At 37.4% G+C, this 13569-nt stretch overlaps 1 protein-coding gene across 9 annotated transcripts in view; it reads left to right on the top strand.

Annotated features, from left to right (window-relative positions):
• Positions 1-13569, top strand: part of CUNH11orf65 (chromosome unknown C11orf65 homolog) — a 94635-nt gene that overhangs the window by 48356 nt on the left and 32710 nt on the right. Inside the window, exons 3-4 of one of the 9 annotated variants that reach the window (XR_006410265.3) lie at positions 5523-5578; positions 8091-10646. The exons of 7 other annotated variants lie outside the window; for them this stretch is intronic. The gene's annotated coding sequence lies outside the window, so the exon portion shown is untranslated. Of the gene's footprint in view, positions 1-5522; positions 10647-13569 lie in introns of those variants that run through there. One more of the 9 variants, XR_008960844.1, reaches the window with a different exon arrangement.

Raw genomic sequence — 13569 nt, 5'->3', positions numbered from 1 at the left:
GATTTCATTCTTTTCGATGGCTGAGTAATATTCGTGTGTGTGTGTGTGTGTACGTTCTTTATCCATTCATCTGTTGGTGGACATCTCAGCTCTTTCCCTATTTTGGCTGCTGTGGACATTGCTGCTATAAACATTGGGGTGCATGTGCCCCTTCAAATCACTGTGTTTGTGTCCTTTGAATAAATACCTAGTAGTGTAATTGCTGGGTCATAGGGTAGCTGTATTTGTAACTTTTTGAGGAACCTCCATACTGTTTTCCAGAGTGGCTGTACCAGTTTGCTTTTCCTTCCCCTCTCTCCACATCCTTGCCAACATCTGTCATTTCCTGAGTTGTTAACTTTAGCCATTCTGACTGGTGTGAGGTGGTATCTCATTGTGGTTTTGATTTGTATTTCCCTGATGACGAGTGATGTGGAGCATTTCTTCATGTGTTTGTTGGCCATTTGGATGTCTTCTTTGGAGAAATGTCTGTTCATGTCTTCTGCCCATTTCTTGACTGGATTTTTTTTTGTTTTTTGGGTGTGGAGTTTGATGTTTTTTATAGATCTTGGATACTAGCGCTTTATCTGTTATGTCATTTGCAAATATCTTCTCCCATTCCGTAGTTTGCCTTTTAGTTTTGCTGACTGTTTCTTTTGCTGTGCAAAGCGTTTTATCTTGATGAAGTCCCAGTAGTTCATTTTTGCTTTTGTTTCTCTTATCTTTGGAGACATGTCTAGCAAGAAGTTGCTATGGCCGAGGTCAGAGAGGTTGCTGCCTGTGTTCTCCTCTACAGTTTTGATGGATTCCTATCTCAAATTTAGGTCTTTCATCCATTTTGAATTTATTTTTGTGTATGGTGTAAGGAAGTGGTCCAGACGTTTCATTCTTCTGCATGTGGCTGTCCAATTTTCCCAACACCGGTTGTTGAAGAGACTGTCTTTTTTCCATTGAATAGTCTTTCCTGCTTTGTTGAAGATTAGTTCACCATAGAGTTGAGGGTCCTTCATTTCTGTGTTCTCTATTCTGTTCCATTGATCTGTGTGTATGTTTTTGTACCTGTGCTATATTATCTTGATGATTAGAGCTTTGTAATACATCTTGAAGTCCAGAATTGTGATGCCACCAGATTTGGTTTTCTTTCTCAGCATTTCTTTGGCTGTTCAGGATCTTTTCTGATTTCATACAATTTTTAGGATTGTTTGTTCCAGCTCTATAAAAAATGTTGATGGTATTTTGATAGGAATTGCATTGAGTAGGTATAGATTGCTTTGGAGTAGCATAGACATTTTAACAATTTTTATTCTTCCAGTCCTTGAACATGGAATGTTTCTCCATTTCTTTGTGTCTTCCTCAATTTCTTTCATAAGTGTATTTTTCAGAGTATAGATCCTTTACCTCTTTGGTTAGGTTTATTCCTAGGTATCTTATGGTTTAAATGTTTGGTAGAATTCACATGTGAAGCCATCTGATCCTGGACTTTTGTTAGGGTTTTTTTGATTACTGATTGAATTTCATCAAGAGTGATCGGCCTATTCAATTTTTTCTATTTCTTCCTCATTCAGTTTTAGAAGATCATATGTTTCTAGGAATTTATTCATTTATTCTCAGTTGTCCAATTTGTTGGCATATAATTTTATATAATATTCTCTTATAATCTTTTGTATCTCTGTGGTGTCAGTCGTAATTTCTCCAACTTCATTTCTGATTTTATTTTTTTTCTTGATGAGTCTGACTAAAGGTTTATCAGTTTTGTTGATCCTTTCAAAGAGCCACCTCTTGGTTTCATGGATCCTTTCTATTGTTCTTTTAGTCTCTATGTAATTTATTTCCTCTCTAGTCTTTATTATTTTTTTTCCTTCTACTAGCTTTGAGCGTAGTTTTTTCTTTTTTTTTAGTTCCTTAGGTGTAAGTTTGGGTTGTTTGAGATTTTTCTTGTTTCTTGAATATTAGGCATCTATTATTACCAACTTTCCCTCTTAGAACTGCTTTAGCTGCTTCCCATTGATTTTGGACTGTTGTGCTTTCATTTTAATTTATCTCCATGTATTTTTTATTTCTTCTCTGATTTCTTTGTTGACCCATTGGTTGTTCAGTAGCATATTGTTTAGCCTTCATGTGTTTGTGATTTTTTTCTGTTTTGGTGGGGTTTTTTTGTTAATTGAGTTCTAGTTTCATACTGATGTGGTCAGAAAAGATGCTTGATGTGATTTCAGTCGTCTTAAATTTATTGAGATTTATTTTCTGGCCTGGTTTTTTTGGCCTAACGTGATCTTAGAGAATGTTCCATGTGTACTTGAATATGTATTCTGCTATATTCGGATGGAATTTTCTGTACACATCTGTTAGGTTCATCTGGTCTAATATGTTGTTCAAAGCCACTGTTTTCTTATTGCTTTTCTGTCTGGGTAATCTATCCATTGACATAGATGCAGTGTTAAAATCCCCTAGTATTATAGTATAACTGTGTATTTCTCCCTTTATATCTGGTAACATTTGCTAGGTGCTTCTGTGTTGGGTGCAGAGATATTTACAATTGTTATATCTTCTTGTTGGATTGATCCCTTCATCATGATGTAATGCCATTCTTTGTCTCTTGCTACTGTCTTTGTGTTAAAGTCTGTTTTGTCTGATATAAATATTGCTACTCCGGCTTTTTCTCCACTTCCATTTGCATTTCCCAGGCCTTCACCAGCAGTCTGTATGTGTCTTTATTTTGAAGTGATCTCTTATAGGCAGCATATAGATGGGTCTTGTTTTTTTATCCATTCTGTCACCCTGAGTCTTTTGATTGGAATATTTAGTTGATTTACATTTAAAGTAATTATTGATAGGTATGAACTTATTACCATTTTGTTCATTTTTTTTTCTGGTTGATTTTGTAGTTCTTATTCTGCTTACCTTATGGTTTAATTGTTTTCTTTAGTGGTATGCTTGTATTCTAACTTTTTCTGTTGAGTCCTGGACAACAAAAGTTTCAAAGGAATCCAGCATGATTATTTGGGAATATTTCAGTAACATTACTGAGCTCAAGCTACTGATTATCTCAGACAAGACCAAACTTGCAAAGACCTTCCCCTACTAATGGCAAACGTTTGGTATCAGCACATTTTTTGCAGTGTATTTATGGTCTCCACAGTCTACTCTCTATTAGATCTTTGTAGTCATCTAGATATTTGCACATGTCTTGATGATACCTTGTTTGTTGAGAATTTCAGAGTCTGACATTTTTCCCTTCAGGAAAATTGGTAGCCACTAAAATCTGTGGCCAGTTTTCAGTAGTCAGAACATTAGAATGACCTAAATATGTTGAACATTGATGTTCAGTGATACAAACCAATTTCTTCCCAAAAAGCTTGTATGCTACTGTGTGACAGACGGACTCTTCACTGGGAACAGTTGTGGGCATCTTCTGATTACAACAATATCAACTGAGAACAATATTGTTATTACTTCGAAGAGTAGGTAGAGCCAACTTAACTCTGGGACTCAGGGATACTGATGAGTACTGTTGCCCTTCTGCAGTACCCAGAGATATGCTGCCATGGGCACTTAGAATGTAAAACAGTCCTTGCATCATGATTGAATCACCCACGTGATGGCTGCTATGACTGCTGCTGGCATTTATCCTGCTGGGCTTCAGGGTCATGTTCTCTATCAAGATGGATCTTCCTCTTTCGGAGTCTTCATATTTTTCAAACTGCATGTGAATTTTGATATAACCTGTTCAGTGGTCAGCTGCTGGATTTTCTTAGTCTTCTGATAGTCCATGAATCCTGTTGTTGAGAGCTCTCTGCCTATGTGTGTTATGGGTAGTGTCTATGTCTGAAGCTGCTTCTTTGATACCTAAGACATGTGGTTATATGGCTTCTCTGGCCAGGGACTTTTCCTGGGCCATTAAGATGTTAAGTTTATACTTTTGAGGGATTCACTATAGATTCCACACACTTTATTCTGTAAAAAATTCCAAAAATATCTTTGTGAGAAAGACAGATCAGCTTGGTAATACTCTTATTATATTGTTGCTTCTATTTGTAAAACTTGGATTTCTTATTGGTTATAGCGGGTATGTTCATTATGAGGGAAAAAAAATTTTATGCAACTAAATAAATTCATGTCCTAATCTCAGGTAGAGCAAGGTTAGCGATCAGCCTTAAATATGGTATGTGTTTATGCCCCAGACTATCAGGTGGTAGCATACAATTTATTGAAGAGCCTTTATCTTGGTTTCTTGAAAGTGGATTGAAAACCTTTCAGTATATAAATCCAAGAAAGCAGGATAATTGACATCCAACACTTCATAGTGCTCCTCTGAGGAGAGTGACCACTGAAGACAGAATTTGCCTAAATTTAAGGTGAAGCAAGATTGAATTGTCTACTAAGAGATCCCAGAGGGGCTTTACACTGTCTGTGGTTTTCCTGCGTCTTTTTCACGTGGCAGTGACCCAGCAGCATCCCATTTAAGGCTGTAGAATAAAGTTCTTAGAGCAACAACAGGTAGTAGTGACAAGAAGGAGCCAACCTAGACACAGTACTTTGTTATAATTAAATACTGTTGGATAATATATACCTTCCTATAATAACAAGAATAACAGAACCCCAGAAACACACAGTCAACAAGAGTAAAAACAGTGCAGAAGGAATAAATAAGTACGTGAACAATCACACCGTTTTTCTGAATTACCTGATTCAGAATTCTCATTTTTTTCTCTGTCAGGTCCCTTGTCAGCACCTTTCGGGACCAACTCCTTACTTGATTTCTTGGGAGCAACCAGCTCCTTCCCTGATTTTAAGGAGGCTTGGGAAAAGGGGTGAAATAGGATAAGTCACAGGAAACCTGCCTCTTTAAAGCTGCCTCATCCTTGTAGCTCATCACTCCTTACTCTTCCCTGTTCTACCTCTTGGGCTGCCTTTCACTCCCTAAATCAGTCTCTGTTTAGGGAACAGAGGTGGCAGCCCTAAAATTCTGCTTGACTTTAATGTAATTTCTTATATTTACCCGACATGGCAAAGATAGCACCGTTACTCTAATAAGATCATAAAGCACACACTTTAAATTTCCAGTGACATGACAGAGACCATAGGTCTGACAATCCAGAACCAAGGAGAGGGTGTTTTGTTGTTGTTGTTGTTGTTTTCCCCTGACTTTTTCTCTCAGAGAATTTTCTGTTGGTGCTTTTAATTGAGGAGTTAACGGAGATCTTAGTCTGCACTGAACTGAGGACATGAAGTTGCAGGAGTGAAACAGCATAGCATGAGAAGAGGTGTGCTGGAGGGAGATCAGAGGGCACGACTAGGGTAAATGGTAGATGCACCATTTTTATTCCTCCTCCAGCTCCTTGTTCTAGGGGTTGCCTTAGATACATGACAGCTAGCTGGAGATGGACAAGTCATGAGAATTAAACATTTGGACCTGTGCATTTGTCACCATCAATCCAAGATTTCATAGAGAAAGTGGAATTTTAGAAGTAGTCTAACATGTACTAATGGTTCATTTTATTACTAATACATCAATTTAATGAATGCCCATATAATGTGCTTAGGTATATTGCCAACTGGAAGGAAATTGCTACAAGCAACTCTTCAGATAACTTCAAAAGTAGGTGATTTTTAGCAATACTTTTATGGGGAATTCTTGTGAGCAAAATGACACATTCCACACACGTACACATTTCTAAGTACCTAACGTTTCAGCATCCTGCACGGTATATAGACGTAGATGAATTTACTAAGTCATTTTTCCCTTTACATGTAAGCTTGTTATTTGGGAATAGAAGAAAAATTTCTGTTTTATTTAGATTGGATAAAATGGCTTAAAAAAATGAAACCTCCTTTTGAAAAGTTGCTTCTCTTATGGTTTCAGTAATTATTTTTTTTAAAGATTTTATTTATTTATTCAACAGAGATAGAGACAGCCAGCGAGAGAGGGAGCACAAGCAGGGGGAGTGGGAGAGGAAGAAGCAGGCTCATAGCGGAAGAGCCTGATGTGGGGCTTGATCCCATAACGCCGGGATCACTCCCTGAGCCGAAGGCAGACGCTTAACTGCTGTGCCACCCAGGCGCCCCTCAGTAATTATTTTTAATGAGCAAACTTCACTTAGCAAAATAAATGTCTCAGAATGTTAGAAATAGGGGTGCCTGGCTGGCTCAGGTGTTAGAGTGTGCAACTCTTGATCTCGAGGTTTTGAGTTCAAGCCCCATATTGGGCATGGAGCCTACTTAAAAAAAAAAAAAATTAACATTAGAAATATTTTTTATGTTTTGTGCCACTTGTCCCTCCAGTGGTCCACAGTACCAAGAGGCTGAAAGTGATAGCCTATTGAGGAAGCATATTCTCATGTCCTAGAAATACCAGTAATTCTAACATAGCCCAAGCCTCAACATGGGTATTATATAATCTGAATGTATGGGTTCTGTCCTATGATCATCAGTGAGAGGCAGTAGGTTACAATTGACTGCCTGGTTCTGATTTTTGGTTCTACTGTTTACTGGCTGTGTGGTACCGGGGAAGTTACTGACTCAGTTTCCTCATCTGTAAAATGAGAAAAAGAGTAGTACCTAGTTCATAGGTTGTTGTGAGGTAATAAGAGATAATACGTGTGAAGAGCTTAGACTAGTGCCTAGCACATAATATGTGCTTTATAAATGTTAGCTCTCATTCTCCTTAACCTGTCTACTTATTCCCAACTCATGGCCACCCCCACAGTCCACATGTCCGTCATCCCACCTCAGGCTTCTCCAATGGCCACCAAATGGACAGTCATCTGGGACACTACTCACACAATAGATAGTGATCTTTTATGGATTTAAATCAGTACAGTTAAAACATTTATTTAACAAACTCTTCTTTAGCAATTACTTTGTGGAAGTGCTGTCTTAAAGTGCTTTCTAAAATCATTTAAATTTCACAACTCAGACAAGGTTCATTTTATAGATAAGCGAACAGGCACCACGTTACTTGCTCACAGTCACACAGTTTCTGTGACGGCTAGGATTTGAATGGAGGCAGGCTAGCTTTAGAAACCACACTCCTAACGACGAGCACCTGTGCTGTTTCTCACAGTTTCCCATTGCGCTTGGAGTACAGTCGTAACTCTGTCATGGCCTATGGCTCCAGCTCCCCTTCTACCCTTATCATGTCCCACTCTCCCCTCACCCACAGCCCTGCATCACGCCTCTTGCCTCTTTCTCAGAAATGCTCTGTGGTTTCCACTTGAGGGGTTTAATCAGTTGATGGCCTTCTAGAGAACAGTTTTTGGTAACTACCTTCACTTGACAGCAGGGATTTGTCTGTTTGATATGAATCCCCAACTTGTAGCACATAGCAGGTTCTCAGTGGCAGATAAAAGAATATAAAGGAATGGCAGATACAAAAATTGAAGCAGAGAATATAAATACAGAGTTAAAGGATATTACTGTGAAAAGAAGGAAAGTTATAGCATGGCAATGGGAAGGGGCATAAAATTAAGTGAAAATTATTTTAAGTCGGGGAGATTTGCCCTGTCAGTACGGTCAGGGGAAGATCACACACTGAGGTTGTTGGCGTGGGAGAAGAGGAGAGACTGTTTGCCCTTTCTCCAGGAAGCATGAGGAAGTCAAATCCAGAGAAGATGTGGAGCTTTTAGCTCTAGGGAGAGAAAAGGCTTTTCTCTTCAGTTACACATAAAGAACTATTGGCTAATAGTTCATTAGGGAGCACCAGCTAAATGCCAAACTAACTAACTGTTAGGTTGTTTACATGCATCCTCACACTTAATTCTCGTAGAAATTTTGAGCTATGTATGTGCCATTCTTATCTCCATTTTACAGATGAGGACTTTGAAAGAGTAAGTAACCTGCCCCAAATTACACAGCTGCTTAGTAGTATATCAGACCTCAGACCCAGGTCCTGCAGAGCCTGTTGCAGAGAGGGACAATGCAATGATGGTGTCAAAAGTAGAGGACCTGGGAAAATTGAGACCTTTATGGTTAAGTAGGATATAAAGGTATCTGCTCTAAGAGTAGTAAGAAGGGATGTGGAAGAGACCTCACCTGGTAGGTAGAGGCATATTGAATGAGTCTACACCTTATCATATCCGACATCCTTCTAAACATTTGTCATTTCTCTCTAGGTTACACAGTTGAGCAACCATGGAAAAACAGATATGACTATGCAGATATATCAGAGGAGAAAATGGGAACACCAGAAGATAATTTAGATGGAAATATTTATAAAAAAACAAATGCTACTAGATTAACACCCGATTCCACTTATGGAATATAAATATGAAGTATTCTGCTTTTCTGAGCTATACCCCCTCAAGCCTGGATTCTATTGGTCATAGTCAAGAGATAGTTTATTCTGACTAGAACAACTTGCATAGTCTTGGCACAGAATCTATGTAGCTCAATTAAGTAAGGAAGCCTAAAGAGAAATAGGACATCAGACTGAATCCAATGGTCATGGAAAATGTAGAAATTACTCCTTGTATTCCAACAATCCCACTTAAATAAATAATTTAGGTGCAAAAAATCTTCAGGTTGATATTCTTCTTTACTTGAAGCATTTTTTACTTGTGCATTCATGTCAGGCAGAGCTCTTTTTCCATTTAAAAAAGGGAAAGGGTCAATGTGACAATTTCTCCTTTAATCAGGAAAGCCAAAGCCCTACCAGAAGCCCCAGCCCTTGTCACCTGAGGCATCCTTGAGATGAAACTGGGTCACGGGGGCACCCTTAGCTAAAGAAGCTAGAAAAGCAAAAGTCTGTCTTTCAGCTTCCACAGGGAGGAGTAGAGGAGTGGAGGTACCTACTGGGTCTCCCACACCCTCCAAGTCTGAGTTACTCTACGTTCCCAGAAGCATCCTTTGCCACTACTCACATCCCACTTACCACACTGTGTCTTTAAAAATCTGTCTATAGTCCCATTGACTAGAGGCTTGTACCCTCGAGTATTTAAAAAAACAAACAAAAAAGAAAAAACAGCATTCAGAGGATCTACTGTATATTTAAGAAAAAAAATCAGATTTATTGATATATAATTTTTGAGATATAATTTCCCATTTTGAGTGTTCAGTTTGAGTTTAGACAAATGTATACATTCATGTAAATATAACATTCAAGACATAATTTCCATCACCCCCAAATTGTGCATCTTTGCAGTCAGTCCACTCACCTCACCCTAAGCCCCTGGAAACCACTGATCTTTGAATCACTACAGTTACTAGAATGTCATATAAACAGAATGATTCTATATGTAGTCCTTTTTGGTTTAGCTTCTTTCATTTAGCATAATGCTTTTGAGATTCATCCTTCTTGTCACTTACACCAGTAGTTCATTCCTTTTTTAATAACTAATATTCCATTGTATGGCTATCCCACAATTTGTTTATCCGTTCACCAATTGATGGACATTTGGTTTCCAGTTTGGGATCATTCTGAATGAAGCTGCTATGAACATTCATGTGTGAGTCTTTGTGGGTACATATGTTTTCATTTCTCTCAGGAAATACCTGGGAGGGGAATAGCTAGGGCAAACTGTATTTTCTAAGAACCTGTTTTTTTTTATATTTTATAAAATAAAATGTAAATATATTTTAAAGTTATAAATATATTATTGAAGTAGAATAGACATACAATGTTATATTGGTTTCAGGAACACAAGATACTGATTGACAATTCTGTGCCCATTGCTAACCTGACAACTATAGTCACCATACAACATTATTATGATATTATTAACTATATTTCCTATGCTCTAGTTTTCATATCCTTGACTTATTTATTTTATAACTGAACGTTTGTGCTCCTTAATCCCCTTCATCTATTTTGACCAACCCCCTATTCACCTCTCCTCTGGCAACCACCAGTTTGTTCTCTGTATTTAAACTGTTTTATTTTTTTGTTTGTTTTACAGTTTTTAGATTTCTCATATAAGTGAAATTATATAATGTTTGTCTTTGACTTATTTCACTTAGCATAAGACTCTCAGCATCCATCCATGTTGTCACAAAAGGCAAGATTTCATTCTTTTTTATGTCCAAGTAATACTAGTGTGTGTGTTTCTGTTTATCATATTTTGTCATTATAAATAATGCAGTAAACATAGGGGTGTAGGCAGCTGGGTGGCTGAGTCAGTTAAGCGGCTGCCTTCAGCTCAGGTCATTATCTCAGGGTCCTGAGATCGAGCCCCACAGGGGGCTCCTGCTCAGTGGGAGTCTTCTTCTCCCTCTGCCTCTGCTGCTCCGCCTGCTTGTGCTCTCTCGTTTGCGTGCGCTCTCCCTCAAATAAATAAATAAAATCTTTTAAAAAATAGGGGTGCATACATCTTTTCAAATTAATGTTTTTTTTCCTTTGAGTAAGTGAGTTAACTGGGTCATACGATAATTTTATTTTTAATTTTTTGAGGAACCTCCATACTGTTTTCCACAGTGTCTGTACCAGTTGAAACTCCCACTAAGAATCTATGAGGATTCCCTTTTCTCCACATGCTTGTCAACACATTATTTCTTACCTTTTTGATCCTAGCCATTCTAACGGGTGTGAGGTGGTATCTCATTGTGGTTTTGATTTACATTTCCCTGGTGATTGGTGATGTTGAACATTTTTTTATATGTTTGTTAGCCATCTGTGTATCTTCTTTGGAAAAATGTCTTCCAGGTCTTGTGTCCATTTTAAAATAAGATTATTTGTTTTTTTGCTGTTGAGTTGTATAAGTTCTTCATTTATTTTGGATATTAATCCTTTATCATATCATTTGCAAATATCTTCTTCCATTCAGGAGATTTGCCTTTTTGTTTTGTTGATAGTTTCCTTTGCTGTGCTTTTTATTTTGCTGTAGTCCCAGTTTATTCTTGCTTTTGTTTGCTTGAGAAGACATATCCATAAATACATTGCTAACACTGATGTTTAAGAGATTACTACCTATGTTTTCTTCTAGGAATATTATAGTTTCAGGTCTCACATAAAGGTCTGTAATCCATTTTGAGCTTATTTTTGTGTATGGTGTAGAAACACAGTCATTTCATTCTTTTGCATGTAGATGTCCAGTTTCTCCAACACCATTTATTGAAGACACTGTCTTTTCCCTGTTGTATATTCTTAGTTCCTTTGTCACAAATTAATTGACCATATAACCATGGGTTTAATTTCTGGGCTGTCTATCCTGTTCCATTAATCTTTGTGTTTATTTTTGTGCTATTACTGTACTGTTCTGGTTACTACAGCTTTGTAATATATTTTGGAGTCTGGGATTGTGAAACGTTCAGCTTAGTTCTTTCTGAGGATTACTTTGCCTATTCATGGTCTTTTGTGGTTCCATACAAATTTTAGGATTATATGTTCTGGTTTTGTGGAAAATGCTATTGGTTTTTGATAGGGATTGCATTAAATCTGTAGATTGCTCTGGGTAGTATGCACATTTTAACAATATTCTTACAATCTGTGAGCATGGTATATCTTTCTATTTGTGGTGTTCTCAATTTCTTTCCTCAGTGCCTTACAGTGTTCAGAGTACAGGTCTTTCACCTCCTGGTTAAGTTCATTCCTAGGTATTTTATTATATTTAGTGTAATTGTGAATGAGATTGACTTCTTTTTTTTTTTTTTTAAAGATTTTATTTATTTATGTGACAGAGAGACAGCCAGCGAGAGAGGGAACACAAGCAGGGGGAGTGGGAGAGGAAGAAGCAGGCTTCCAGCGGAGGAGCCTAATGTGGGGCTCGATCCCAGCAAGCTGGGATCACGCCCTGAGCCGAAGGCAGACGCTTAACGACTGCGCTACCCAGGCGCCCCTGAGATTGACTTCTTAATTTCTCTTTCTGGTTCTTTGTTATTAGTGCATAGAAACACAACAAATTTCTGTATGTTAATTTTGTATCCTGTAATTTACTGAACTCATTTATAAGTTCTAATAGTTTTTTGCTGGAGTCTTCTTGGTTTTCTATATCTAGTATCATGTCATCTGCAAATAGTAACAGTTTTACTTCTTCCTTACAGTTTAGGTGCCTTTTATTTCTTTTTCTTGTCTGGTTGCTGCAGCTAGGACTTCCCAGTACTGTCTCGAATGCAAGTGGTGAGAGTGGATATTCTTGTCTTGTTCCTGATCCTAGAAGAAAAGCTCTCAGTTTTTCACCGAGTATGATGTTAGCTGTGGGATTTTCATATATGAACTTTATAAGTATGTTCCCACTATACCTATGTCATTGAGAGTTTTTATCATGAAGGGCTGTATTTTGCCAAATGCTTTACCTGCATCTTTTGAGAGGATAATGTGGTTTCTGTCCTTCCTCTTGTTAAAGTTACATATCACATTGATTGATTCGTGAATATTGAACTACCCTTGTATCCTTGGAATAAACCTACTTGATTGTGGTGAATGAGTCTTTTAATGTGTTGTTGGATTCAGTTTGCTAATATTCTCTTGAGGATTTTTGTATCCACGTTCATCAGAGATACCGGCTTATAGTTTTCTTGGTAAAACCTATGATTTTGGTATCAGGGTGATACTGGCCTCCTTAAGTGAATTTGGAAGTTTTCTTCTCTCCTCCTCTTTTTTGGAGTAGTTTGAGAAGAATAGATATTAACTCTTCTTTAATGTTTGGTAGAATTCACCTATGACGTCATTTGATCCAGGACTTTGTTGGGAGCTTTTTGATTACTGATTCAATTTCATTACTGTAATTGATTTGTTCAGATTTTCAATTTCTTCCTGATTCAGATCAGAAGATTGTATGTTTCTAAGAATTTAATCATTTCTTCTAGGTTGTCCAGTTTGTTAGCATATAATTTTCCATAATATCCTCTTATAATCCTTTGTACTTGATGTGGTGTCAGTTATTATTTCTCCTTCTTTCTCATTTTATTTGAGGTCTCACTGAGGTCTGTTAATTTTATCTTTTCACAGAACCACCTCTTAGTTTCACTGATCCTTTCTATTTTTTATTTTTTTAAGATTTATTTATGTATTTGAGAGAGAGAGCATGTGTGTGTGCGCGCGCGTGCGCATGCAAGGAAGGAGCAGAGGGGGAGGGAGAGAATCTCAAGTAGACTCCACACTGAGCATGGAGTCCAATGTTGGGCTCGATCTCATGACCCTGAGATCATGACCTGAGCTGAAACCAAGAGTTGGACACTTACCCAACTGAATCACCCAGGTGTCCTTCTCTTGTTCTTTTAATCTCTATTTTATTTATTTCCACTCTAATCTTCTTGTTTTCCTTTTACTAGCTTTGGGCTTAGTTTGGTTTTTGTTTTTGTTTTTTTTTTTTTTTTTAGTTCCTTTAGGTGTAAGTTTAGGTTTTTTGATAATTTTTCTTGTTTCTTGAGTTATGCCTGTATCATTATAAACTTCCCTCTTAGAACTGTTTTTGCTCTGTCTCAAAGGTTTTGGACGATTGTGTTTTCATTTTCATTTGTGTCCATGTACTTTTTTTTATTTCCTCTTGATTTCTTTGTTGACCCATTGGTTCTTCAGTAGCATGTTATTTAGCCTCCATGTCTTTGTGTCTTTTCCAATTTTTTTCTTGTAATTGATTTCTAGTTTCATTCCATTGAGGTCAGAAAAGATGCTTGATATGATTTCATATTCTTAAATTTATTGAGACTTGTTTTGTG

The sequence above is a fragment of the Ursus arctos genome, unplaced genomic scaffold (assembly GCF_023065955.2).
Source record: "Ursus arctos isolate Adak ecotype North America unplaced genomic scaffold, UrsArc2.0 scaffold_22, whole genome shotgun sequence".
Classification (NCBI taxonomy): Eukaryota; Metazoa; Chordata; class Mammalia; order Carnivora; family Ursidae; genus Ursus; species Ursus arctos.
Note: the sequence above shows the minus strand (reverse complement) of the source record. Positions and strands in the feature narration are given on the sequence as shown.